Source organism: Cricetulus griseus, chromosome X (genome assembly GCF_003668045.3).
Source record: "Cricetulus griseus strain 17A/GY chromosome X, alternate assembly CriGri-PICRH-1.0, whole genome shotgun sequence".
NCBI classification, from domain to species: Eukaryota; Metazoa; Chordata; class Mammalia; order Rodentia; family Cricetidae; genus Cricetulus; species Cricetulus griseus.
The window spans coordinates 12231440-12258723 of record NC_048604.1 but is presented as its reverse complement, the minus strand read 5'-3'; the positions used below and the strand labels follow the sequence as shown (position 1 = coordinate 12258723).

Sequence of the window (27284 nt, the reverse complement as noted above, 5' to 3'; positions counted from 1 at the left end):
GTAGGGCATTAGTTGGGGGGGCAGGGGAAGAGGGGAGGGAGAGGGACCTGGGATTGACATGTAAAATAATTTTCTTTCTAATAAAAAAGGAAAAATTACTAAAATGAAGAGACCAAGATCCTACATACTACTCCATATTCCATGAATCACGCCTTCACTATCATCAGTTCTAGTCCTTTAATCTGGATTAATCTTTACCTGTCTGCTTCCTACTTTAGAGCAATGAACAGTAAATAAATTTGATTGTCAAAATTGTCTGTCCATGTGTATATAGGTGCATATGTGGATGCATTAGTGTGTGTGTAATGCCTTCTTTTTGTTAGTTGGTTACTTATTAAAGTTAGACATTTATTGAAAAAATACAACTTCCCCTTATATAAACTTTATTTTGAGAGCATATTTAGTATAATGGCAAAATTGAGCAGAAGGTATAGAGGTTTCCCACTTTCTACCCTTCCACAGATCTCCCCTAACAACACCCCCAACAGAGACGTGTCTTGGTTATGATGGACAAATGTATAGAATATCTATGTTTTCTATCAGGCCCCTCTTAGTATTGCACTTTCCATTAGTTTAGACAATGTAGAAAGTCAAGAATTCCTCAATGCAGTACCGCATACAGCACCTTCATGTGTTCATTTGTCCTTGCCATGAGATTATGAGCTTTTCCCATCCACAGTACTACGTTGGCAGACAGCTGCGGTTCTTGAAAGTGCTGTGGGAAACAGTTGCCACTTCTGTAGAATTTTTGGGTACCATGCTCTCTGCTCATATTTTCACCATACTTCTCTCATTTAGTTTTCCCCAAATATCATGAAGGTAGTTGGATTTCTATTCCTTAATTACTGTCTAGGAGATGAGGCATTCTAGAGTGAATTTGCCTGGAGGCATCTAGCTGACCAGTAGGACAATAAACCCATGATTAAGTTCAAGACTTTGGTCAGAGACGAGATAAGGATTCAATAAATGTGGGGGAATAAAGAAGGTATTCATTACATAAGGCTTTCCTGGGGCCAGTTCTAGTATGTATTAGAGAATATGTTCTGAACTAAGGTACCAAACTATCAAAAAGATAACACACTTAGCTTTGTAAGGAGATCCTACTTCTTCCCAAGACAAGAACTGTCTATACTTGCTGAGTACCTTTTGTGGATCCAGCACTGGGCTACTGGATAGTGTTACTGAGGCGACAAATGCCATTTGTGAACTTCATGGTGGTTGTTATTTCCATCTTGTAAGTCCATCCCCTTCTTTCCTTCTGTCTTTTGAGCACCACTCGGACTGTGCTCAGTGGGCATTTATTTATATGATGAGTTTTAGTTATAGGTACCAGATGCTTTTGTAATTAGGTGTCTGGCCCATGTCACATGGTGGCTTAATACATCCCTCACTCATTGTGTGTGTATGTGTGTAAGAAATGAAACTATACGATTTTGAGAAGTTAGACTCTTTTTATTAAGGGAAGAAAGGTTTATTTGGGCTCACAGTTTGATGATATAGTCTGTCGTGGTGGGAAAGCTGTGACAGAGACTAGTTCTGTGACAGTTGGAGGGTGTGACAGCTACTTGTTTATATCTTAGTGGAAAAGAGAGAGCAGGTGAGGGAGAGGAAGAGAGGGAGAGGAAGGGAGAGACAGAGACAGACAGACAGACACACAGACACAGAGAGAGAGAGAGACAGAGACAGAGAGACAGAGACAGAGACAGAGAGACAGAGAGAGAATATGAATAGAGAAGCAGGCCAGGCAATAAACCTGAAGGCCTTCCCCATAGCAACCCACTTCCTCTAGATAGGCCCCATACCTTCAACGCTCTGTAATTTCCTCAAACAGTGCCACAACCTGTGGATTAAGTGTTCAAAAGCTTACGAGATATTTTGCATTCAAACCATGACATACATCCCTTGGTCTCCTGCAGGCTGAGTTTTTCTTCTAGACTGCTCTCCCTAAATAACCACACAGAGACTTAGTATTAATTATAAATGCTTGGCTGATAACTTAGGCTTGTGATCTCTTACAAGTTAAAGTAACCCATATTTCTTATCTATGCTCTACCACGTAGTGGTACCTTTTTTTTTTCAGCACAGCATGTTCATTTTCTGCTTCTGGCTGGCAACTCTGCCCTCCTTATACCCAAAGTTCTCTCAGTTTGGCTCTCCCAACTAACATTTTCCTGCCTAGCTCTAGGCCAGTCAGTTCTTTATTAACAATCAGAGCAACACATCTTCACAGTGTGCAGAAGGATTATTTCACAGCAGCCCCTATGGATTTATAGATATCCCATAAGATAAAAGTTCCCATAGTCTAACACAGTCTAAAGACTGTCAAATTCCAAAGTCCAAACTGCCTTCTGAGACTCATGACAATCTTGTAACTGAAAATAATAAAAAGAAAACAAATTACGTTCTTCCATCGTGCAATAGCACAGAGGACACATTCCCATTTCAAAAGGGGGAATGAGACAACAGCAAGGTAAGTAGGCCAAAGCAGCATCATTTCGAGTTAGAGAGTCACTGCTTTACATATTGGGCCTGGCAAGTGGCTGATATTTCATAAATGATAAAATTACTTACTTAGAATAAATCTCTTGTTTTGTAGTAGTAAGTGGTTCTTTAAGGACGTCTGTAGGCCTCATGCATTCTTGTTTGCCCAGGATCTTCCTGGGTTTCATATTGAAAGTCCCACATACTGATAACTCAGTCCCAAATATTTGGTCACCTTAATGGTAAATGACAGTGTGCTATAGGACATATTCATTATATCGTTGTGAGGGTGCCATTGTTTGCCCTAAAATTAGAGATAAGTAAACTCATATAAGGAGATCATAGTTAGGACAGGTGTGATGATATCCAGACTTTTTAAAATATCTCATTTAAAAATTTATTTAAATTAGAAACAAGCTTCTTTTGCATGTCAATCTCAGTTCCCTCTCTCTCTTCACTGCCCCCCCCACTGACCCCCTATTCCAACCCCTTTCTGCTCCCCAGGGAGGGTGAGGCCTTTCATAGGGTAATCTTCAAAGTCTGTCATATCATTTGGAGCAGGGCCTAGACCCTCCCCAGTGTATATGGGCTGAGAGAGTATCCCTCTATGTGGATAGAGCTCCCAGAGTTCATTTTTGTACTGGGGGTAAATACTGATCCACTACCAGTGGCCCCATAGATTGTCCAGACCTCCAAACTGACATCCTCGTTCAGGGGATCTGGAACAGTCCTATGCTGGTTTCCCAGCTATCAGTCTGGGGTCCGTGAGCAACCCCTTGTTCAGGTCAGCTGTTTCTGTGGGTTTCTCCAGCCTGGTATTGACCTCTTTGCTCATCACTCCTCCTTCTGTGCAACTGGATTCCAGTGGGTGTCTGCTTCTGCTTCCATCAGCTACTGGATGAAGGCTCTAGGATTTGTCATATAAGGTAGTCATCAATCTCATTATCAGAGAAGGGCTTTTAAGGTAGCCTCTCCACTATTGCTCAGATTGTTAGTTGGGTATCAACCTTGTAGATCTCTGGACATTTCCCTAGTGCCAGAATTCTCTTTAAGCCTATAATGGCTCCCTCTATTATGGTATCTCTTTTCTTGCTCTCCTCCATTCCTCCCTTGACTAGATCTTCCTGCTCCCTCATGTCCTTCTCTCCCCTCCCCTTCTCCCCTTCTCTTTCTTCTAGCTCCCTCTCCCCTCCCACCATGATCCCCATTAGCTTAGGAGATCTTGTCCCGTTTCCCTACTCTGGGGGACCATGTGTGTCTCTCTTAGGGTCCTCCTTGTTTCCTACCTTCTCTGTCAGTGTGGATTGTAGGCTGGCAATTCCATGATCCATGTCTAAAATCCTCATATGAGTGAGTACATACCATTTTTGTCTTTTTGTGACTGGGTTACCTCACTCAGGATGGTTTCTTCTAGTTCCATCCATTTGCCTGTGAATTTCATTGTTTTTTTTTTTTTCTGCTGAGTAGTACTCCGTTGTGTAAATGTACCACATTTTCTCCATCCATTCCTCAGTTGAGGGGCATCTAGGCTGCTTCCAGTTTCTGGCTATTACAAATAATGCTGCTATGAACATGGTTGAACAGATGTCCTTGTATGAATGTGCATCTTATATGCATTAGGTATATGCCTAAGAGTGGAATTGCTGGATCTTGTGTTTGCTTTTGGAAATGGGTTCTTGCTATATAACCTGGGCTGGTCTTGAATTTGCCCAGGCTTATCTCAAAAAGTCCATTTACCTCAGTTTCCCTAGTGCTGGGATTATAATAGCACACTAACACATTCAGCTTCTGTTCTTATTAAATTTCTAGTTGTAGAATTGGTTTGCAAAAAAGTATATATATGAAAATTCACTGTTGTTGTTCAAGAGGCCCAATATATTTTCTCTTACTTCATAGATGTAGTAACACATATTTTATGACTCTCTCTCTCTCTGTGGTTCATATATGATAAGATTAGGCTTTGCAGGAGCCTTTTGAATTTTTCCAATCTGATAAACAGACTCAATGTTATTCTCTGCACATCTTTTGACCTTTGTCTAGTATGCACAGATAGGCAGCAGAGCTAAGTGTAATTTGAGACAGGAGATAGAATAGGGCATAACTCTCTTGGCTTAGTGTGAAATTCACTGATGCCTAGTTATAATGCACTATGTAGGCGCAGTCAGAAGATAAATAATGCTAAAATAATTTTTTGTTTTCTTTTTTCCTTTGTTTAAAAAAAAATTGAAATTGGCCGGGCGGTCGTGGCACATGCCTTTAATCCCAGCACTCGGGAGGCAGAGGCAGGCGGATCTCTATGAGTTTGAGACCAGCCTGGTCTACAAGAGCTACTTCCAGGATAGCCTCCAAAGCCACAGAGAAACCCTGTCTCGAAAAAACCAAAAAATAAAAAATAAAAATAAAATTTAAATTGAAACAAGGTTATTTTACATGTCAATCCCAGTTCCTTCTCCCTCCTCTCTTCCCCTGCTCCCCACTGACCCCCTAACCCATCCTGTTTCTGCTCCCCAGGGAGCAGGTGAGGCCTTTCCATTGGGGATCTTCAAAATCTGTCATATCATTTGGAGCAGGGCCTAGACCCTCTCCCATGTGTCTGGGCTGAGAGAGTATCCCTCTATATGGAGTGTGCTCCCAAAGTCCATTCATACACTAGGGATAAATACTGATCTACTACCAGAGGTCCCATAGATTAACCAGACCTCCAAACTGACATCCACATTCAGTGGATGTGGAACTGTCCTATGCTGGTTTTCCAGCTACCAGTCTGGGGTCCATGAGCTCCCCCTTTTTCAGGTCAGCTGTTTCTGTGGATTTCTCCAGTCTGGTCTTGACCCCCAAATGCTAAAATCTTATGAGAATAAACATAAGCTTGGAGAGGCCACTTTGCAAAGAAGCTTGCTGAATCTCCATAAGCTTCCAGTGGCATCCTCCTTCTAGTTGCTTCTGTGGATGAGGCCAGGCCATGTAACCCATTAGATTCTTTGACAGACAAACACTAAAGATGTTGTGACACTATTCATTAAGTGAATTTATCACTATCCCTGTACCTTCTTAAAGAGGTAGACTGGTGATACAATTGAACTGTCAACGAAATAGGAACAAGATCAGGCATTGAAAAGTTTCACATTCAAAGAGACACATAAATATAAAGAACCATGTTAGATGTAATAGAGAATCTTATTCCTGGGGAGAGCCCACAGATAGTTTCTTACTGAGATGTCAAAGAAAAATTCAAGGAAAAGGAAACTAAGTAGTTTAGATATTAAAGAAAATTAAATGTAATTTTATATTTTAAAAAGTAGTTTGTGTGTGTGCTCATGTGTGTCTCTGTGTATGTCTCAGACTCTCAAGGGAGGAAGGAGACCTCAAAAAAGGCCTAAAAAAGGGAGGAAGAAATATCAGAGATGGCTAATATTTATGGCAATCTCCAAGAAGGCAGTCTGAATGAATATATTGTGAATTCCAGTGTGCTCCAATGAAGGTAGATTTCTAATGGGATTGTCCACATGAAACCACTAGAAGCTGGGTGTGGTGACATACATCTTGAATCCCAGGTAGAGGTAAGCAGATCTCTGTGAGTATGAGGCCAGCCTGGTCTACAGAGCTAGTTTCAGGACAGCCATGGATACATATAGAAACCCTGTCTTGAAAAACAAAACCAAGCAAAAAAAAGTGTTCATAACAGATATCCTCTAGACAATTAGTGTGGATTGGCATGTGGGACAAAACACAATTAATGTTCCCTCATTTGAAAAAATTTCAGCTTTGCTGAATTGTAGTTTGCACAACATCCACTCATTTAAAATATGTAGTTCGGTGGATATCAATGATTATTATATACATTTATCTGACTACTACCAAAGTCAAGTTGGGGTTCAGTCCTATAACCTGAAATGTTTCCTTGTTGCTATTAATATTCTTTTAAGAATCCTATGTTTAATGATTTAAATTTTTCTGTTAATGTATTGTTTTCTGTTTGATCTCTTATACTTAGCATACTTTTTTGTTTGTTTGTTTTTCAAGACAGGGTTTCTCTGTGTAGCTTTGGAGCCTCTCCTGGCACTCGCTCTGGAGACCAGGCTGGCCTCGAACTCACAGAGATCCGCCTGCCTCTGCCTCCTGAGTGCTGGGATTAAAGGTGTGTGCCACCAACACCCGGCCAGCATACTATTTTTGAGAACCATTCATATTGTGCGTATCAGTGGCTTAGTATTTTAATTTTATTGTTTGTTCATTCACATATAGGTTTATGACTATTTAGATGCCAATTTGGAGCTGTTATGGATCATATGACTATAAACTTTTTCTTTTCTTTTTTTGGGGGGTATGAGTGCTCTGTGCATCTATGTTTGCATGCCAGAAGAGGGCATCAGATCTCATTATAGATGGTTGTGAGCCACCATGGTTGCTGGGAATTGAACTCAGGACCTCTGGAAAATCAGCCAGTGCTCTTAACCACTGAGTCATCTCTCCAGCCCTGGTTATAAACTTTTGTGCATAGGTATTTTCATTATATATTAATTTCTTTGGGATGGATATCTGAAACTGGAGTTACTAGCACATGTTTAATTTAATGTGATCTATGTCATTCTGCGATACTGTCTTACAAATCGGTTGTACTTACTTTGCTTTCAAACCAATAATTTTTCTGAGATGCCTTTTGGCTCATATTCTCACTATAATTTCATATTGTCAGTGTTTTTAGTTTTAGTTATTTGAGTGTGTACGTGGTAGTATATTATGGTTCTAATTTCCGTTTCTCTTGAGCGTGTTCATGTTTAGTACCTTCAAAATATTTTATTAGTTAATTGAGAATTTCATACATGTTTTGATCATATTCACCCTTGCTCTCCCAAGTCTTCCCAGATCCACCCCCTTCCCACCCAGCTTTGTACCCTTTTGTTCCTTCCAAGGTGAGATTGTGCAGCCTAAACGTACTTGGCCGTATAGTCTTCCACTGGAGTATTCTTGATTCATCAGACATTACATTCCTATAAAACTGACCCTCTTTCAGCAGCTAACAATTGCCCTTGCTTTTTGGCTAGGGTATGAACTTCATTCCTGAACCCTGTCTCCATGCTGGGATTTGGTCTGGTTTTGGCTAGCACAGGTTGTATGCATGCTATTACAGGTGCTTAGTATTGGGGAAAAGTCTATTAAAAAACATTGTGGCCCATTTTGATTGAGTTATTGCCTTTATCTTACTGATAGGAGATATTTCTATATTCTGGATATACATTTGATAAGAAAACCATGTATTTTGTACATTTCCTCTAATGCAATAAAAGATAGGTTTTTGAAAGTATTATAGGGTTCACTTTTCTCAAAGATGGTAAATTTGGTACATTTTCAAAGACTACCACTGTAAATGGACAGAATACAATTAATATTGATTTGGTTTCTAAATCATTTAGTGACTCCTGATTTTAAATATACTTATATGAGAAGATACATATGTGCACACATGTGCACTCGTGTGTGCATGTGCATGCATGCAAACACACACACACACACACACACACACACACACACACACACACACACACACACTTGATTAATTTTTGACTGGGCCATGATGCCCAGACCTTTCCTTTTCTCCCTCAACCCCCATTTTTTTTGAGACAGAGTCTTAAGTAGGTCAGGCTGGACTCAAATGTACTGTATAGTTGAAGATGACCTTGAACTCCTTCTCTTCCTATTTCTACCTCCTGATTATAGGGATTGTAGCCATTCCCACCACAGCTTGTTTGTGTAGTGCTGGGGATCAACCTAAAATGATATCAACTGAACTATATCTTAGCCCCTTATTTTCTGAATCATATCTTTTGTTATTTTGGTTTTAGTTTTTTTTTTTTTACTTGTATAGGTGAGAGAGAAAGAGATGGACAGACAGACAGAAAGAAACAGAGACAGACATAGACAGACAGGCAGGCAGGCAGACAGAGACAGGGAGAAAATGCTCATAAGTGTGTTAGGTGCTTGTGATTATGCACATGAAGGCCAGAAGAGACAATCAGATTCCTTGGAGCAGTCATTTGGGATAGCTGATGTGAAAAGGGGGGAGTAGTTTTCTTCATAATGTGTAGTCAACTGATCCAGCACTGTTTATCTCAAATAACAGTTAATGTTAATATTTTTTCTTAGTTTTTGTTTTCTTATTTTTAATTTATATATATTTTAATGATTTGGGTGTTTTGTCTGCATATATGTTTGTACATACCGCACCAGAAGGATGTCAGATTCCTTGTGACTAGGGTTACAGATGGTTGTGAGCTCCCATGTGGTTGCTGGGAATTGACTCTAGATCCTCTGCAAGAACAGTCGGTGCTCTTAACTGCTGACCCATGTCTCCGGCCCCCTTGTATTTTTTCTTATTAAAAACGTATCTGAGTTTTCTTTAACTAGGGGTCTACTTCCATCAAGTAATGATCATGTGGACCTACATTGTAAGTAGAAATGCTATTATTGCTCCAGAAATTGTGCTTAGGTTTTTAAGGAATATCTGCTACTGCAGTTGACTATGGCATTCATAAAGGTGCAAAACATAGGCTACTGTATTATATGTGATTTACAAGCTCCTGGAAACTCTGGAATATGGGAAAATCTGAGGTTGAGATATTAGCATTTCGGGGCTACTGAAGACTATATTAATTCTAGTTTGTGGAGGTTCTAGATGCCAGTCAAACATGTGAGTTAGGCCAAATAGAGAACAACAAAAATAAGACTTTGTATACAGTGCAGGTACAAATTCAGTTGGTTGGCTCTCGGTGCCCAGATAGCTGATCAAACTGTGTTCTGTAGGTTACTATGAGGGATGTTCTGGAATGAGGTTAACATTTAAATTGGTCAATCTTAAGTAAACTAGGGTGCATGCTCTCCATATCGTGATGGCACTTATCCAGCCATTTGAAGGTCTTAATAAAACAAACCTGATCAAGAAGGAATTCTGCCATCAGACAGCCCTTGCCTTTGTGCTTTGAGTAACAATCAGATCTTTGGTTTGTAACCTCCTACAGGCCTTCAGACATGAACTAAAATCTGACTTCCCTTGGGGTTCCAGCTTGACTGCTTCTGAACTCAAACTATTTTATTGGCTCTTCTCTGAGGCTCTTGAGTGCTAGCTACTCATGGCTTCAATAATCATGTTAGCCAATTTAAAAATAAATCTTGTTTTCTGTCTGTCTGCTTCTTCCTGTTTCTGTCTCTCTTTCTCTATATATACACATGTAATTGGCTCTGGCATCTCTGGAAAATATTGACTCTCTCTTTCAGACACACACACTTGCTCACTCACAGGCACAGTTAAACTCATCTTCACTTCTGCAATTTTTACAACTAAAATTGTTATGTGATCATAGGAGATTAGTTCAGTAACAACACATTATATCTAATTATATATCTATTGTTATATCTATTATACAGACATCTCACAGATTGTGCTGATGAGGTCATGGTATCATAAGAAATAGTAATATAATAAGTAATCTTCCTATAGCAGTTATATAGAGATACATATATCCATGCAGAATCATATTAACAAAAGACACGCGGGGCTGGAGAGATACTTCAGCAGTTAAGAACACTTGCTGCTCTGGTAGAGGACCTGAGTTCAATAACCAGAAGCCACGTGATGGCTCACAACTGCCTGCCTGCAGCTCCAGCTCCCAGGAACCGACACCCTGCTCTGGTCTTCTCAGGCTCCTGTGTGTGTGTGTGTGTGTGTGTGTGTGTGTGTACGTGCGCGTGCCTGCGCACGAGAGTGTGTGCACTCGCGAGCGCACACGCAAGTCAAAAAGACATAATGTACAAGAGGAACTATTCAGGAAGAAGGGTGCATGCTATCAGTGGGAGGCAGGGAGGGGAAACGAGAGGTTAATAGTGGCGTAAATACGATCAAAGTAAATTATATACATACATGTCTTGAAATCTCTTAATGAGATTCATTACTTTGTATTAATATGCATGAATATAATATCTAAAAAAGAAAGATATGTATACATATATTGGATGCTTATCTGTATGTCTAAATCTATTTTACTGAAGCATAGCAGGTATGAAGCTTTTTATATTTAATCCCAGCACTCGGGAGGCAGAGGCAGGTGGATCTCTGTGAGTTCGAGGCCAGCCTGGTCTCTAGAGCGAGTGCCAGGACAGGCTCCAAAGCTACACAGAGAAACCCTGTCTCGAAAAACCAAAAAAATAAAGCTTTTTATAAAAGATATTCTTTATATCTTGATTATATCTACCTGTTATACTTCTAACTCATCCCAAGACTCCTAACACTATATCTCTTTCCCAATTTCATGTTTGTCTTTCCTTCTTTTTTAATGCAGTGAGTCCAAATACTGCTTTCCCCAACAAATATTCATTATGGTGTTGTTTGCAAAAATAAATATAATAAAAAGTTCACAAATTGGAGATCATTTAAATAAACATGGTATACCTATAAAAGAAGATTCAATGATTTTTTTCTAAATATTGAAGTATATAGCAAGGCATGATTTGATTCCGACACTTGAGATGGATAGGAAAGTGGATCTCTATGAAACAGAGGCCATCCCAGTCTCTACAGCAAGTTCCAGGCCACCCAGGACTACATAGTGAGACTGTGCCTCAAACAAGGAAACAAATAAACAAAATCTCTTCTTTTAAAATTTATTTTTTATTTGAATTAGAAACAAGATTGTTTTACATGTCAATCCCAGTTCCCACTCCCTCCACTCTCACCCCCCCCAACTAAAACCCTACCTATCACATATCCTTTCTGCTCCCCAGGGAGAGTGAGGCCTTCCATTCAGGGTCATCAGAGTCTATCATATCCTTTGGGATAGGGCCTAGGCCCACCCCCATGTGTCTTGGCTCAGGGAGTATTCCTCTATGTGGAATGGGCTCCCAAAGTCCACACCTATGCTAGGGATAAGTATTGAACTACTACAGGAGGTCCCGTAGATTTCTGAGGTATCCTCACTGAAACCCACGTTCCTGGGGTCTGGATCAGTCCCATGCTGGTTTCCCAGCTATCATTGTGGGGACAAAGAGCTCTCTGATGTTCAGGTCAGTTGTTTCTGTGGGTTTCACCAGCCTGGTCTGGACCCCTTTGCCCAACACTCCTCCTTCTCTGCATCTGGATTCCAGTTCAGTTCAGTGTTTAGCTGTGGGTGTCTGCTTCTACTTCCACCAGCTGCTGGATGAAGGCTCTAGGATGGCATATAAGTCAGTCATCAATCTCATTATCAGGGGAAGACATTTAAGGTAGCCTCTCCTCTGTTGCTTAGATTGTTAGCTGGTGTCATCTTTGTAGATCTCCAGACATTTCCCTAGTGCCTGATTTCTCTGTAAACCTAAAATGTCTCCTTCTATTATGGTATCTCCTTTCTTGTTGTCTTCTATTCTTCCCCTGACTCAACCTTTCTGCTCCCTCATGTCCTCTGCATCCCTCCTCTTCTCTCCTTCTCATTCTCCTAGCTTCCTCCCCCTTCCTCCCTTGCTCCCAATTTGCTCAGGGGATCTTGTCCCTTTCCCCTTCTCCACGGGACCATGTATGTCTTTCTTAGGGTCCTCCTTGTTTACTAGCTTCTCTGGAAGTGTGGATTGTAGGCTGGTAATCCTTTACTCTATGTCTAAAATCCACATATGAGTGAGTACATACCACGTTTGTCTTTTTGTGATTGGGTTATCTTGCTCAGAATAGTTTCTTCTAGTTCCATCCATTTTCCTGCAAATTTCAAGATTCCATTGTTTTTTTTTTCTGCTGAGTAGTATTCCATTGTGTAAATGTACCACATTTTCTCTGTCCATCCTTCAGTTGAGGGGCATCTAGGCGGCTTCCAGTTTCTGGCTATTACAAATAGTGCTGTTATGAACATCGTTGAACGTATGTCCTTGTTGTATGAATGTGCTTCTTTTGGGTATATGACTAAGAGTGGAATTGGTGCATCTTGTGGTAAATTGATTCCCTTTTTCCTGAGGAATCACCATACTGATTTCCAAAGTGGCTGTACAAGTTGGCACTCCCAGCGGCAGTGGAGGAGTGTTCCCCTTTCTCCACATCCTCTCCAGCATAAACTATCATTGGTGTTTTTGATTTTGGCCATTCTGACAGGTGTAAGGTGGTATCTCAGAGTTGTTTTGATTTGCATTTCCCTGATGGCTAAGGATGTTGAGCACTTTCTTATGTGTCTTTCAGCCATTTTAGATTCCTCTATTGAGAATTGCCTATTTAGTTCGGTACCCTACTTTTTAATTGGATTGTTTGGTGTTTTGGAGAATAGCTTCTTGAGTTCTGTGTATATTTAGGAGATCAGCCCTCTGTCAGATGTGGGGTTGGTGAATATCTTTTCCCAGTCTGTGGGCTGTTGTTTTGTCTTACTGACTATGTCCTTAGCCTTACAGAAGCTTCTCAGTTTCAGGAGGTCCCATTTATCAATTGTTGATCTCAGTGTCTGTGCTACCAGTGTAATGTTTAGGAAGCAGTCTCCTATACCAATTAATTCAAGGGTATTTCCCACTTTGTCTTCTAATAGATTCAGCATGACTGGATTTATGTTGAGGTCTTTGATTCAGTTGGACTTAAGTTTTGTGCATGTTGATAGACATGGATCTATCTACAGTCTTCTACATTCCAGCATCCAGTTATGCCAGCATCATTTGTTGAAGATGCTTTCTTTATTCCATCATATAAATTTAACTTCTTTGTCAAAAATCAAGAGATTGAAGGTGTGTGGGTTGATATCAGGGTTTTCAACTCTATTCCATTGGTCTACCTGTCTATTTTTGTGCCAATACCAAGGTTTTTTCAGGGATGGTGATGCCTTTGGGAGTTCCTTTATTGTACAGGGTTGTTTTGGCTGTCCTGGGTCTTTTGTTTCTCCATATAGTTTTGAATTGTTCTTTCAAGGTCTGTGAAGAACTGTGTTGGGATTCTGATGGGGATTGTCTTGAATCTGTAGATTGCTTTTGGCAAGATTGCCATTTTTGCTATAGGTGATCCTACCTATCCAAGAACATGGGAGATCCTTTCATTTTCTTGTATCTTCTTTTTCTTTTATTAAAAACTCAAAGTTCTTGCTATACAGGTCTTTCACTTGTTTGGTTAATGTTATACCAAGATATTTTATGTTCTTTTTGGCTATTAAAAGGGTGATATTTATCTGATTTCCTTCTCAGCCCTCTTATCGCCTGTATATAGTAGGGCTACTATTTTTTCTTGAGTTAATCTTGTGTCCTGCCACTTTGCTGAAGGTGGAAAAAAGACATCAAATCCTTGTGGAGCTGGATTTACAGGTAGTTGTGAGCTACCTGATGTGGGTGCTGAGAACTGAATTCACTTCCTCTATAAGAACAATATGTGCTCTTAACCTCTGAATCTTTCCAGCCCCGAACTTCCCCCATTTTATTCCAGTCATGTCCATTGGTATTGTACTCTCTTAGCAAGGGCTGGTTTTATCCCCTGCCTCTTAGTTAATCCTCTTTGGAAATGAGCTAGAGCCTTACTATGAGTTGTGATTTGGTAATATTTTAGGTGTTTTCCAACTCAATTATTGGGACAATCAAGATTAACCATCACAAATCCAAATCCATGTTAAATTTATACCCAAATGTATCTCCTTAAATCATAGCATTCTACCTCTGGTCTCCAAATGGGTTGTATCCATTTCATAAGAGGAAATACAATAAATCCATCTTCAAGTGTTCCTGTTGTTTAACAGGTATAACACTGATCAAAATTTCAAACACAAAGTCTCCTTTGAGACTAAGGGCAACATTTGAAGTGTCAGCCTATATAGAATAAAATGTAGGTCACATACTTCTAAAGTAAAACCATTTCCATTTCAAAGGGGAGGACTAGGAAGATGGCAAGAATTCATTAGGAGGATAGCAGGGAAATCATTAAATCCTGTGCTGCCATATCCAGTATTCAGGGCTCCTTATGTCATGAGAAGTGAGGGGTTGGACTACCACATTACTCTAACTTGCATTTACAGTCCATGTGGACTCTTTCTAGGGCTGGCCCTACTTGTTGCCTTTGGATTTTTTTAGCAGATGTTCCATGCTTCTGGCTGCCACTTTTATCTTTAGCTTCATTTATATTTCTTCATACTGTGACTTCTCAAGGGTTACTTTAGGTCACCTGATCATGGTGCACATTGCCTGGCCTCCCGGGTTTTGCTTTAAAGTTTAGGTAAAAAGCTCCATAATGGCATAGCTCTTGTGTTTTCAATGTCTGAAAAAACACTATTACATGTACATTGCCAAAGTTTGGCAGAAGGTCTACCAGTGTTTGAGCTCCCTTTGACTGTGTGTGCATCAGCTTCTGAGTTTCTGGTACATGAGAATGCTGAAACAAATCCTGAAGAACCAATTTCTTAGGCATCTCTGTGCACATGTCCCAAGATCAGGCAAGAGTCAGAGATACATACATTCCTACTGTTAGGAGTCCCACAAGAAGAGCAAGCTATACAACCATAACATATTTTCAGGGGACTTAGCTTAGACTAGGTCCTCATTCATACAGACTCTGTAATTGCTGCTTCAGTCTCTGTGAGTCCCTGTGAGCCCTGCTTAGTTGATTCTGTGGGGTGTTTTCTTGTGGTGTCCTGGACCCCTCTCCTACAATTTATCCTCCCCATCTTCTTTTGGGTTCCTCAAGCTCCATCTAATGTTTGGCTGTGGATATCTGACTCTGCTCCCATCATTTTCTGGATGAAGCCTCTCTGATAACAGTTGGGCTAAGACCTGATGTATGAATATAGCAGATTATAATTAGGGATCATTTTATTGACTTTTTTTTCTTTTGACCAGTTGTGTTTAGTTCTATTCTAGGTCCCAGGCTATCCAGCCTCTGGTTCCTGGCCCTCCAGGCAGTGTCAAGAGTGGACTCCCTTTTGTGGTATGGGTCTCACGTTGTACCAGTCACTGGCTCGCCACTCCTTCAAGTTCTGTGCCACCTTTAGCTGAGCACATCTTGCAATCAGCACAAATTAAGGTTGAAGGTTTTGTGGCTGGGCTGATGTCCTACTCTCACCACCGAAAGCCTTACCTGGTTACTAAAGATGGCTGGTACAGACTCCGTATTCCCCACTACTATGATGAGTCTTTTCTAGTGTCACCCCCATAGATTCCAGGGAGTTTCCACTGCACTAGGTTTCCACAAACCCTCCCCTGCAAATGCCCCTCAATTCCAGTCATAGTCTCTCCCTCCATGCCTCCCCTCACATTAGTTTTAAGTTCAGCTTTCTACAAAGATTCACAAGAACTTTTCAACAATGTTTTAATGATTAAACTATTAGAAATGGTTTTAACACATTTTTATTATGATAAAAACATGAGACCTTTGGAGACCAAGGGTGGAATATGATGGCATTTTAAGAGATTTATTATTATTATTATTATTATTATTATTATTATTATTATTATTATTATTGTGTGTGTGTGTGTGTGTGTGTCTCATGTGCATGCACACACACGCATGCACATGCAGAGCTCATGGAGTCCAGAAGAGGAAGGATATCAGATAACTTAGATTTGAAGTTAGGGTTAGGCTTAGGCTTAGGCTTAGGCTTAGGCTTAGGCTTAGGGTTCCATGAGTTTGTAGGTTTTCTGCATTTTGTGTTGTTGTTGAATTCTAACTTTAAAGCATCGTGGTCTGATAAGATGTAGGGGGTTATTCCAATTTTTTTGTACCTGTTGAGGTTTGCTATGTTGCCAAGTATGTAGTCGGTTTTAGAGAAGGTTCCATGTGTCGCTGAGAAGAAGGTACATGCTTTTGTGTTTGGATGGGATGTACTCTAGATGTGTGTTAAATTCAATTGGGTCATAATTTCTATAAGTTCCCTTGTTTCTTTGTTAGGTTTCTGTCTTGTTGTCCTGTCTAGTGGTGAGAGCGAGGTGTTGAAGTCTCGAACTATAACTCTGTGAGGTTTTATAGGTGATTTGACTTTTAGTAATTTTTTTTTTTTACAAATGTGAATGCCTTTGTATTTGGGGCATAGATGTTCACAATTGAGATTTCATCTTGATGGATTTTTCCTGTGATGAATATGAAATGACCTCCTTCATCTCTTCTGATTGATTTTAGTTTAAAGTCTAATTTGTTAGATATTAATATTCCAACCCCCCACTTGTTTCTTGGGTCCATTTGATTGGAAAATCCTTTCCCAACCCTTAACGATGAGGTAACATCTGTCTTTGAAGTTAAGGTGTGTTTCTTGTGTGTAGCAGAAGGATGGATTCTGTCTTTGAATACATTCTGTTAGCCTGTGCTTTTTATAGGTGAGTTAAGACCATTAATATTGAGGGATATTAATGACCACTGATTATTCCATTCTTGTTTGTTTTTAATTTGTTGTTGGTGGAGGAATTGTGTTTGGATTCTCTCTCCTTTTTTCTTTGCTTTTGGTAATGTGGGATTATCTATTGCCTATATTTTTCTGGTTGTGGTTAACTTCCATGGGTTGGAGTTTTCCTTCCAGAACTTTCTGTAGGGCTGGATTGGTGGATGTGTATTGTTTATATATGTTTTTATGGAATATCTCATTTTCTTCATCTATAGTGATCTAAAGCTTTGCTGGGTATAGTAGTCTGGGCTGGCATCTGTGATCTCTGAGTGTAGTTAGAATATCCAGGACCTTCTGACTTTCAGAGTTTCCATGGAGAAGTAAGGTGCAATTCTGATAGGTTTGCCTTTATATATTACTTGACCTTTTTGTTAGGTGCTCTTAATATTCTTTCTTTATTCTGTATGTTTGGGGTTTTGATTATTATGTGGTGAGGGGACTTTTTGTGGCCCACTCTACATGGTATTCTGTAAGCTTCTTGTACTTTCATTGGCATGTCTTTCTTAGTTTGGGAAAGTTTTCTTCTATGATTTTGGTGAATGTTTTTTTCTGCTCCTTTGAAGTGGGTTTCTTCACCTTCTTCTCTACCTATTATTCTTAGGTTTGGTCTTTTCACGATATCCCACATTTCCTGGATATTTTGTGTTAGGGATTTGTTGGACTTAAGATTTTCTTTGCTTGATTAATCTGAAAGACCCCTGGAGGCTCAGGCCCCCAGGATTTCTGCCCAGGACCGTGATGACCCCAATCACCAGACAGAGTCGAAAACTTGATGCAAACAGCAAGATTTGTGTGTGTGTGTGCTATAGTGTTTTATTTTTATCTTTTTTATTTGAATTAGAAACAAGATTGATTTACATGACAATCTCAGTTCCCTTCTCCCTCCCTTCCTCCCCTACCACCCCCCCAACTAAAACCCTACCTATCACATATCCTTTCTTCTAATCTTCACCTGACTCAACCTTTCTGCTTCCTCAAGACCTCATTTTTTAAAAAGGTACAAATTAGTAAGGATCGATTGCAGACTCTTTTTTAAAAAGATTTTATTTATTTATTATGTATACAACATTCTGGTTCCATGTATATCTGCACACCAGAAGAGGGCATCAGATCTCATAACAGATGATTGTGAGCCACCATGTGGTTGCTGGGAATTGAACTCAGGACCTCTAGAAGAGCAGCTGGTGCTCTGAACCTCTGAACCATCTCTCCAGCCCCAGCAAGAGGTTTTATTGCAGTTGTTTAACGAGCTAACCCCATGTTAGCTCGGGCCTTTCATCCATCCACCATGGCGGATGGCTGGGAAAGACGCCGAGAAACCACGGGACCAAGATCTTATAGGGCAGCATAAGGGGAGTGTCTAGGGGTACGAACAGGTTCAGGATTGGTGTGCCTCCAGGCCAGGAGGACTTGCCCTGTGTTGATTGGGCAGCTGGTTGTTATGGCCCATAGGCCCTGCCAGGGTGATTGCTATGCTCTGCATTTCATTGCTGTGTAATTGCCTGTAAAGCACACCCAGAGCCGTAAAGCATAGCACTATCAGCTAACTTCTGATTGGTTCCTTGACATGAGGCAGGCATCTGACCTCCTAGTGACTAAGGCAAAGTCAGGCAAGCACGTGTTAGGCTGTTATGGCTGCCGAAATGGGCAGCTGGTCCCTTCAAGTCTATTTCTCCTAGTGCATCTTCAACACTGGAGATTCTCTGTTCCGTCTCTTGTATTCCGTTGGTTATGCTTGCATCTGTAGTTCCTGATTGTTTACTCATCTTTTCTATTTCCAGCATTCCCTCAGTTGTGTTTTCTTTATTGTGTCTATTTCAGTTTTCATGTCTTGAACTGTTTGAATTGTTTTCTTCATCTGTTTGATTGTTTTTTCTTGGCTTTCCTTAAGAGATTTGTTGATTTTTTGTATTTTTTTTTTTTACATTTCTTTAAGAGATTTTCTCATATCCTCTTTGAGGCCCTCTATCATTTTCATCAAGTTGTTTTTAAGGTCATTCTCTTCTGCTCCATCTGTTTTGGTATGTTCAGGTCTTCCTGGTTTAGAGTCCCTAGACTCTGGTGGTATCATATTGGTTTTCCTATTTTTGAATGTGATTTTATATTGTCTGCTTCCCATCCCTTCTTCCAGTGAGTGCAGGAGGAGTCTTTTCCTCTCCTGGTGGGTACGTGACCAAGGTTCCCTTCTGGAGGGTACAAGCAGGTCCGATATTCTGATGGCTCTCATATTCCTCGACCCGTGGGCAGAGAAATGGACTAGGATGCTGGTTGGCAGTCTCTGAGTGGGCTGGCCCGCCAGGATGGGATCTGCAGTGTGCGGTCCCCAGGCCTCAGGCAGCTCTGGGCAGGGCACTGGAAGGTGGGCCAAAACAGGCCCAAGCCTATCTAGTCCGGTGGGTGGAGAAAAGGGACTAGGACACTGGCTAGCAGTCTCTGGATGGGCTGGGCTCCACTGGGATGGGATCTGTAGTGCATAGTCCCCAGGCCTCAGGCGGTTCCGAACATGGCACCCTCCCCAGTCTTTTCATTTACTTTCTAGAATTATTTATTTCTTGAGGTTTGTTTGTTTGGTGTAGTTAACCTCTTCAGACTGAAATTTTCCATCTAATGCCTTCCTGAGAGGCAGATTGCTAGATAGAAATTGCTTAAATTTGGTTTTATCTTGGAATGTTTTTCTTTCTCCACTAATTATGGTTGATAGTTTTGTTGGGTACAGTAGTATGGGCTGGTATCTGTAATCCCTTAGTCTAGGCCTTCTTGGCTTTCAGTGTCTCCACTGAAAATTCAGGTGTTATTCTAATGAGCCTGCCATTCTATGTTACTTGGCTTTTCCCCTTGAAACTTTTAATATCCTTTCTTTGTTCTGTACATTTAGTATTTTTATTATTATGTGTCATGGGGACTGTCTTTACTGTTTGGTGTTTAGTATGTTTCTTATACCTTGATAGGATTCTCTGTCATTATATTGGGGACATTTTGTTCTATTATTTTGTTGAAAACATTTTCTGTATCTTTAACCTGGGTTTCTTCTTCTCATTCTATACCTACTATACATAGGATTGGTCTTTTCCCAGTGTTCAAATTACTTTCTGGATGTTTTGTGCCTGGATTATTTTTTTCTTTTTTGTAATTAATTTTTTTACTAGTTCAAAATAGGAACAAGCTTGCTTCACATGCCAATCTCTTCTTCTTCTTCTCCCTCCCCTCCCCCCAACCCTCCCCCTAATCCCTCACCTATCCCCCACCCCATCCAGCCTCCACTCCCCAGGCAGAGTAGGGCCCTCGACGGGGGCTCCGCATAGTCTACCACATCATCCTGGGCCAGGCCTAGGCCCTCCCCCATGTATCCTGGATTATTTTTAAATTGACATTTTCTTGAATGAGGTATCCATTTCTTCTGCTTTGTCTTCAAGACATGAAATTCTCTCTTCCATGTCTTATAATCTAATGCTGAGTCCTACTTCTAATATTTCATTAATATCCTTAGTTTTTTATTTCTAGTTTTAGTTCAATTTGGGTTTTATTTAGTGATTCTAGTTATTTGTTAAATTCTATTTTCATGCTTTGAAATGTTTTAATCATTTTGTCTAACTCTTTGATTTCAGTCTTCATTAAGACATTTGCAAATAGTCCCTGCTTGCTTCTGAAAGAGGCATGTTTTCTAGAGGATCTTCATGCTTGTGTTATTTACTGGGGTCTAGACATCTGGATTTATTATGTTGAATGTGTTTCTTAGTATATCTAGTCTTGTCTTTGTTGGGTGGGTGTTCTGTCCTTTGATTGAAAATGCCCATTATGTGTCCTTAGCAACTATGGCGACTGCAGTCTCCTTTATAGAGTGTTTTTCTGTGGGTTGTAGGATTACACAAAGGAACAGAAATGTGCCAGAAGAGAAGTCTGAGCGGGACATTGGGAAAGATCTCAGTGACCTTGAGGCAGGACCAAGAGGTAGAGTCCCCAAGGAATGGATGTAGGGTGGACAAAAGGCTTCTGAAGACAGGCTGCAGTAGGACTAAGAAGTCCGGTGTGCTGTAGTTTTATAAGGTGTTATGACTGAGGTAAAAGGTCCATAAGATTTCTCAAAATGTCCTATTATTTCCTATACCTGATCATGACTCCATAATTCTAAATGAAAAGCTTAATTTCAAATTGAATAATTAAATAGCACTTTCAAAAATAGGTTCCTTATAAATATAATTTACACAAGACCAAATAATGCGATTAGACACAGAAAAAAGTACCATGTAGTTATAAGACAGTCAAGGAATGCTGCTGGGAGGGTATTTCTTGCATCAAAATAAAATGGATTTTCTTTTTCTGTAATTGTTTGAGAATTTCATGCATGCATATAATTTGTCTTGATCAAATCTATTCTCTTTTCTGCCCTTGCAATTCCCCTACAGCCTCCATTATTCCCTATCAATTTCATGTACTCTTTTTTTTAGATCTATTGAGTCTACTTATTATTACCAGTATGTGCATGGGTGGAGGACCATCTAACTGGAGCACAGCTGGGCTTTCAAGTAGCACATCCCTTCAAAAACTGTTTCTCCCTCACTTGACAGCCACCAATTGCCTATAGTTCCTTAGCTAGGTGGTGGATTTTGTCTGGCTTGAATTTGTATTTGTGTAAGTCTTGTGCACAAAGTCACAGCTGCAGTGAGTTCATTTGTAAAACAGCCCCATCCTCTAAAGAGCTCCACTGTAGTCGTCTCCTTCTTTTGGCTCTTACCGTCTTTCTTCTCTACCTTCCACGATGATTCCTACATCTTTGGAGGAGAGGGTTTGATTATAGATGTCTCATTTTGTGCTCAATTGTGTTTCCACAAGTTTTAGATTTTACATAGTGTATTTTGTTCATTTTGTGCTGACTTTGAACTAGGTGAGAGATAAGGTTGTACTTTCTGTACATGCATATCTAATTTTTCCATTATCTTTTGTTGAAGAGGCTGAATTATCCCCAACACACATTTTCTTTCCTTTCTCAGGATTTATATGACTATAGTTTTACTACTGGGCCCTCTATTCTATTCCATTTTTCTCTACATTTGTTTTTGTGTTGGTGCCACACTGAATATTGTCACTATGACTTTGTAGTATAGTTTGAAGTTAGAAATTTGAAACTTCCAGAAGAAAACACGGGAAAACATCTTAAGATATTGGATAGGTAAGGCCTCCCATGGGGATTCAAGACAGTCTGGTATATTAAGTTGAGGCAGTACCAAGCTGCTCCCTGCTGCATTAAGGCGGAGCAAGGTATCCCTCCATAGGGAATGGTGGATGAGGGGTTGGGTGGGAAGAAGGATAGCAGTATATATGTATAAAATGCCATAGCAAAACCCATTAGTTTGAATGCTAACCCACGGAAAGAAAGGAGAGACTGAGTATCACAGAAAATTTTCAAAAGTCAAAGAGCTTGGTGCTGGATCATAGGGTAAAAGGATTGTGTATTTTCATGTAATTTTACAGCTAAAACTTGGGTCTTTTAACCAGTTAAGTGAGTTAAACAGGTCATTTCTGTAAGATCTCAGAAATATGAATAATAGACCACAGCAAAATTGAAAAGCTTTAACAATTTCTTTTGAACTCTAGATATTTTTGATGCCATAGAAAGTTCATAAACTGTACCAAGAAGTAAATATCAAACTTTTTGATTTTTCTAGAAAAATTGTTTACAAGAAGGCACTTGCAACAAAGGGCATATCTGGGGGTTATCTGTGATTTTTTCCTTCATATTCTCTCTGATGCACATTTAAATGGATAATTAAAATTATATCTAATTTCTGAGTATTTGAATTAAAATTCCCGAGGCAACAATTATTAATAGAAAGCAGAGTAGCTTCCAAGTGTCTTGATCTTTTTAGCAGCTAAACAACAGAGTGGACAACCCAATTGTCTATTTTTCCATACTTGGACTTCAGTCCTAATTTTTATAAGTACTAACTCTGACTCAAAGTTAATCATATTTAAAAATTTTGCCTTACAATTTTTAATGTTCTGATATGGACTAATCTCCTACCAGGTTAAAAAAAATGATGTATACTGCCCTTTATACCAAGAAGAGGAAGGATTCATATATCAAGTTGGTGATAAATGCATAAATGTCTTTGAAAGGATACACAAGAAAAACGTGCCACAATAATATGTTTAAAATCTAAATTTAAATTGTTAATGAAATGTGAAAATAGCTACATATACATAAAAATAGTGAGTTTTGTGCTACTTTAGACCACTGTGTGCTTTCATAGCATATTGATTGTTTTCTCTGATGTACTTAAAAAAAAACTCAAACCAATTCTGCTAATTAAGCTCTCCTTGGCCAGGAGCTCACTTGGATCTCTGACAGTTCCTAGTTAAAGCCCAGTTTGTGGTTTTTGACAGCAAACCAAGACCCTCTTGTCTGCTTCAGGGAAACTGGCTGGTTTTCATCCCTGGCATTATTCTGTGGGTATCCTCATCCCAACAAGTCACCAATTGTCTTTACCATGACTTACAGTTGTGCCAGATTTCTTTGGGTCACTTTTGCTTAAGACAGTATTACCATTAATAAAATTTTTCTTAATTTGGCTTTGGTTTATGACAAATAATCTTAAGAATAAGAATAGGTTGTGTAGTAAAATGATCATATAAGGGCAAAAGCAAGTAAATCAAAATGTCTGGATGAATATGTATATGTGTTTTGATATGTGTTTTAATTTTTCTGTGTATTTCTTGTAATTAGTCCACCATATAGAAGATGAAAGTAACATAGAAAAGTAATATTTTACAAAAGGAAATGCCCAAGGTGTACTTTAAAAAATAATGGTACTTGATATGAATAAAATGTCACATTTCTTGCAGTTTTGTTCCCTTTCTAACATGCCCAAAAACAGGAAATGAGGGTGAGTGAAAGATGCTCAGTGCTTGGATTAGTAAATCTACCTCATTTTCCTTTTCCTATCTCTTTAGCAGAAAAGAAATGGTCCAAGGAGTTTACAATTGCTTCATACAGAATTTGAAAGACTTTTCATAGTATTTTGATTTTGAAGATGTATTACCCAAAGTAGCTACTTGCTATATATCCCTTACCTCTGTATAGAGCTTCAAACTAAGATTGAAAGGAAATGACAAGCCCTTGTAAAACTTGTTTCTCTGTGTATGGTCTCTAGTAGTGTCCCTGAACTAAAACTTTCAGTCTGTGACCTTGAGAAACCCTGAAAGTAAATAGAAACAGTAGAGAACTGAAGGGCATCCTCTCTACCACTATCCAAAAAGGGTGTCGAATATTCATCCTCACAGGTACACGTCTTCGTAATTAAGGCAGATGGGGACTAGAGCAAAACCAATGCTTAATGGGGGTGGGGGCACACGAAAGCAATAATTTTGAATGTTTGACATTTGTTTTGAAACTACCTTACTACCCTATACCCTTTACCATCTGTCTGTTATCCCTCCCAACACCCACCTCTGTCTTCCCACAGGGCTCCATTGTCTGCAGTTCCTGTTTCTCAGGGGCGGAGCTGTGGGAGGCAGCCATGGGTGCCATAATAGGCACCTGCGGCCAGCACAATGGGCTGTGGGTGCTTGTGGGAGAGACAGATTGATGTATTGTGCATGGGGGAGGAGGGCTGTCACTTGAATCCATGTGAACCCAGGCTTTAGGGGCAAGGGAGATTGACAGCTTTTGTAGGTTGCATTTCTTTTTCAAAGCTTGGCTTTAATAGACAGTAAGTTTGGGGCCCCAGGCTTTCACTCCCATAATTCTAACAGGGCAATCACGAGCATTCAGCATTTCTTTTTACCCCCCTTGTTCCGCATTAAATGATTTCAGTAAAGGAATGTGCAGCATTAATTAGAATTTGTTAGCAGATACCAAGGGGAAAAGTTTCTTCACAACAACTATAGGAGGTGTCATTTGTACAAAGACTTTTTTGTTTTCTTTCCCCCATTACATTATCACTGCAATATGTAAGGTAGTGATTCTTTTCATTGAAATTAAGTGGAAAGCTACTAAATCTTGTTTTATTCTCCAAAAAGAATAAGGTCCTTAACACTTATCTTTTAACTTCTTTCATTTCCTAAGGTTGGTGTTTACTTTTGCTTTCAGTCCAACCCATTTACTGGTCTGTGAGGTTGTGTATCCAGTTTTGTGTACCATTTAGCTCTTACAATTGCAGGCAAGCCACTGTACTGATATGTAAGGATTGTTACCAGGTAAAAGTAGCCACAAATAATATTGGAAATCATTGATATACCACTCCCCTTTCGGTAATGGTACATTGAGAAGTGCCAAAGATTTGAGTCTGTTAGGCTTGTATCCTAGAGTTTTCAAAAACTATTTTTTTCTCTAGTTGCTATTTGACCTTATATGGAAGGATGGGGCAATGGCCAAGGAATATTTTTCCCCATAGAAAATTCATTTCTTAGCTATGTGAATTTTTTTAAACATCAGTGTTACACACACATAGATAGCATCATTTTCTTACAGTTAGTTAAAATGATCTCTTTGTTTTGTACCATTTTTTTATTTGCTGACATTTCAGGTTATCTAGGATGAAATCCAAATATATATATATATATATATATATATATATATATATATGTATATATGCATGCTGTTTGGTGTCTGGGAAACTGATAAAACTGACATTTGTGATGTGATTCTGTGATTCTTCTAACACCTCGTCTGTATAAAATCACCCCCTCCAGGAAGGAGTTGAAAGCTAATTGAATTAGATCTTTTCCATTTAATTGTTTTATTTAAATGTGTCAAGGTCAACAGGGAAAAATATTGATTAGGTGTATCCTTAATTCCCAGAGAGAACATATTCCCACAGTCACCTAACTGTCTATAATAATAATTTGGTGCCGTGGCTTTAAAAGTAGTGGGGTGATAATAATTAGGGTGTGTGACAGAAATTTCAGTGCTGGATTCAACATTTCACCATGCCGAGTGGGGGCTAGTCAGCTCTAAGTACTAATTAACTAATTAATCAGGTGCTGAAACCAAGTGAATGGAGGGTACCAGCCAGACAACTCAAGCCCAAGCAGAGGGCTGCAGTCTTTAAAAGACACTGCAGTCTTTCTTCTTGGTTTTTAACCCAATCAGAAATGGGAGAGAGAGAAGGGGGGGTATGGCAAAAGCTTTTCACTCAGAAAAATTAAAATCAAAACATGCGCCTCTGATAATAGCTGTAAGGCACCCTGAGTAGTGCTGTGGCTGACTCTTCAGTCAACAAGTGTCTTAGATCTGTCTGCTGGGGGCTGGAGGTAGAGAGAATTCTGCCTTCCTGGGCTTTCCTTCTATAATACATAGATATTTTTTAACATAGGAGAAGGAGAAACATGTCTCTTTTGGGGAGCTGATCTTAGTCTTTTGCCTCATCCTTCGTTTATGTAAATGAGAAGAGTCCAATTACACATATGGAAAAAAGGTTTAATGAATCGTGAAAAGCCCGGTTTGCAGAGAAAGGCCACAATCTCTCCTCCTTTTTTCCCTCCTCCTCTCCCCTCTTTTGCCCTCCCCCTTGTCTTTTACATTTAACTTAGAAACATGTATTTCTTTTAAGGATGATGATAAAGCCTAATGATTTGATCATTTTTAACATTAATTTTAATACTTAAGAATTGTCCAATATTTTCCTAGAAGATTGAAGTTTATATCTGTAAGGCTTTCTGGATACTTAGCAAATGTTCTACAACAGAAACTACAAAATTATGACTTTCCCTCCCTAAATTTGAAAAATAAATGGACTGCATGTCAGTTCCTCCCCTTTTTGATGTTATACTTGGCTCAGTTTTAATTTCTTCTTTTGTTTGTTCTGGAATTGTCTGCAGTGAAAACGGATTGCAACATTGTATGGAAATTGATATTGAATGCAAAGAAAAGACAATAGTTTCCCATACCTTTGTAACTTAGTTTGGTATTGCATTTTAACTAGCTGGAATTTTAGTGTATTGGAAATTAGCCAATTCTTATTTTACTTTCTTTCCAAAAAGAATCTGAATTTTGCGATACAGTAGAAAATTCTGCTTGAGCTTTTTTTTTTTTCTTTCTTAGTTTCTTAAAGTTGGGGTATTGAGTCATTGAAAGTGGACCACATAGAACCCCTCCTCCACCCCAAATTTTTAAATGATATAAACGTTTATCAGAAGCTAAGGAAACCAGTGCCATGTCTGGTCATCGCTCTCAGAATTTGGTTAAATATGCACTAACCCCAAAGAAGTGTTGTGCAAGGACAGCAGGGGGCTTCTCAGCCACTACCTTCATTCAAGTGCTTCGCAGAGACCTTAAGGTGCTCTATAGAGACCTAGTCCAAGCACACCTCTGGGCACTTGAGGAAACTGAGGCCAAGGAGGGGGCACTTTTCTAGTGTGACCTTTTTCTCCCTCTTCAAAATACTGTCTGGTTCATGCCACACATTTTTTTTTTTTTTCCCAACTGTGGAGGACGTTGCTAAAGAGTCCCTATCGCCAGTCTAGTTCACA

At 39.5% G+C, this 27284-nt stretch overlaps 1 pseudogene; it reads right to left on the bottom strand.

Annotated features, from left to right (window-relative positions):
* Positions 1-24333, bottom strand: part of LOC103163912 — a 56307-nt pseudogene extending 31974 nt beyond the window's left edge.
* Positions 24334-27284: the final 2951 nt, after the last annotated feature.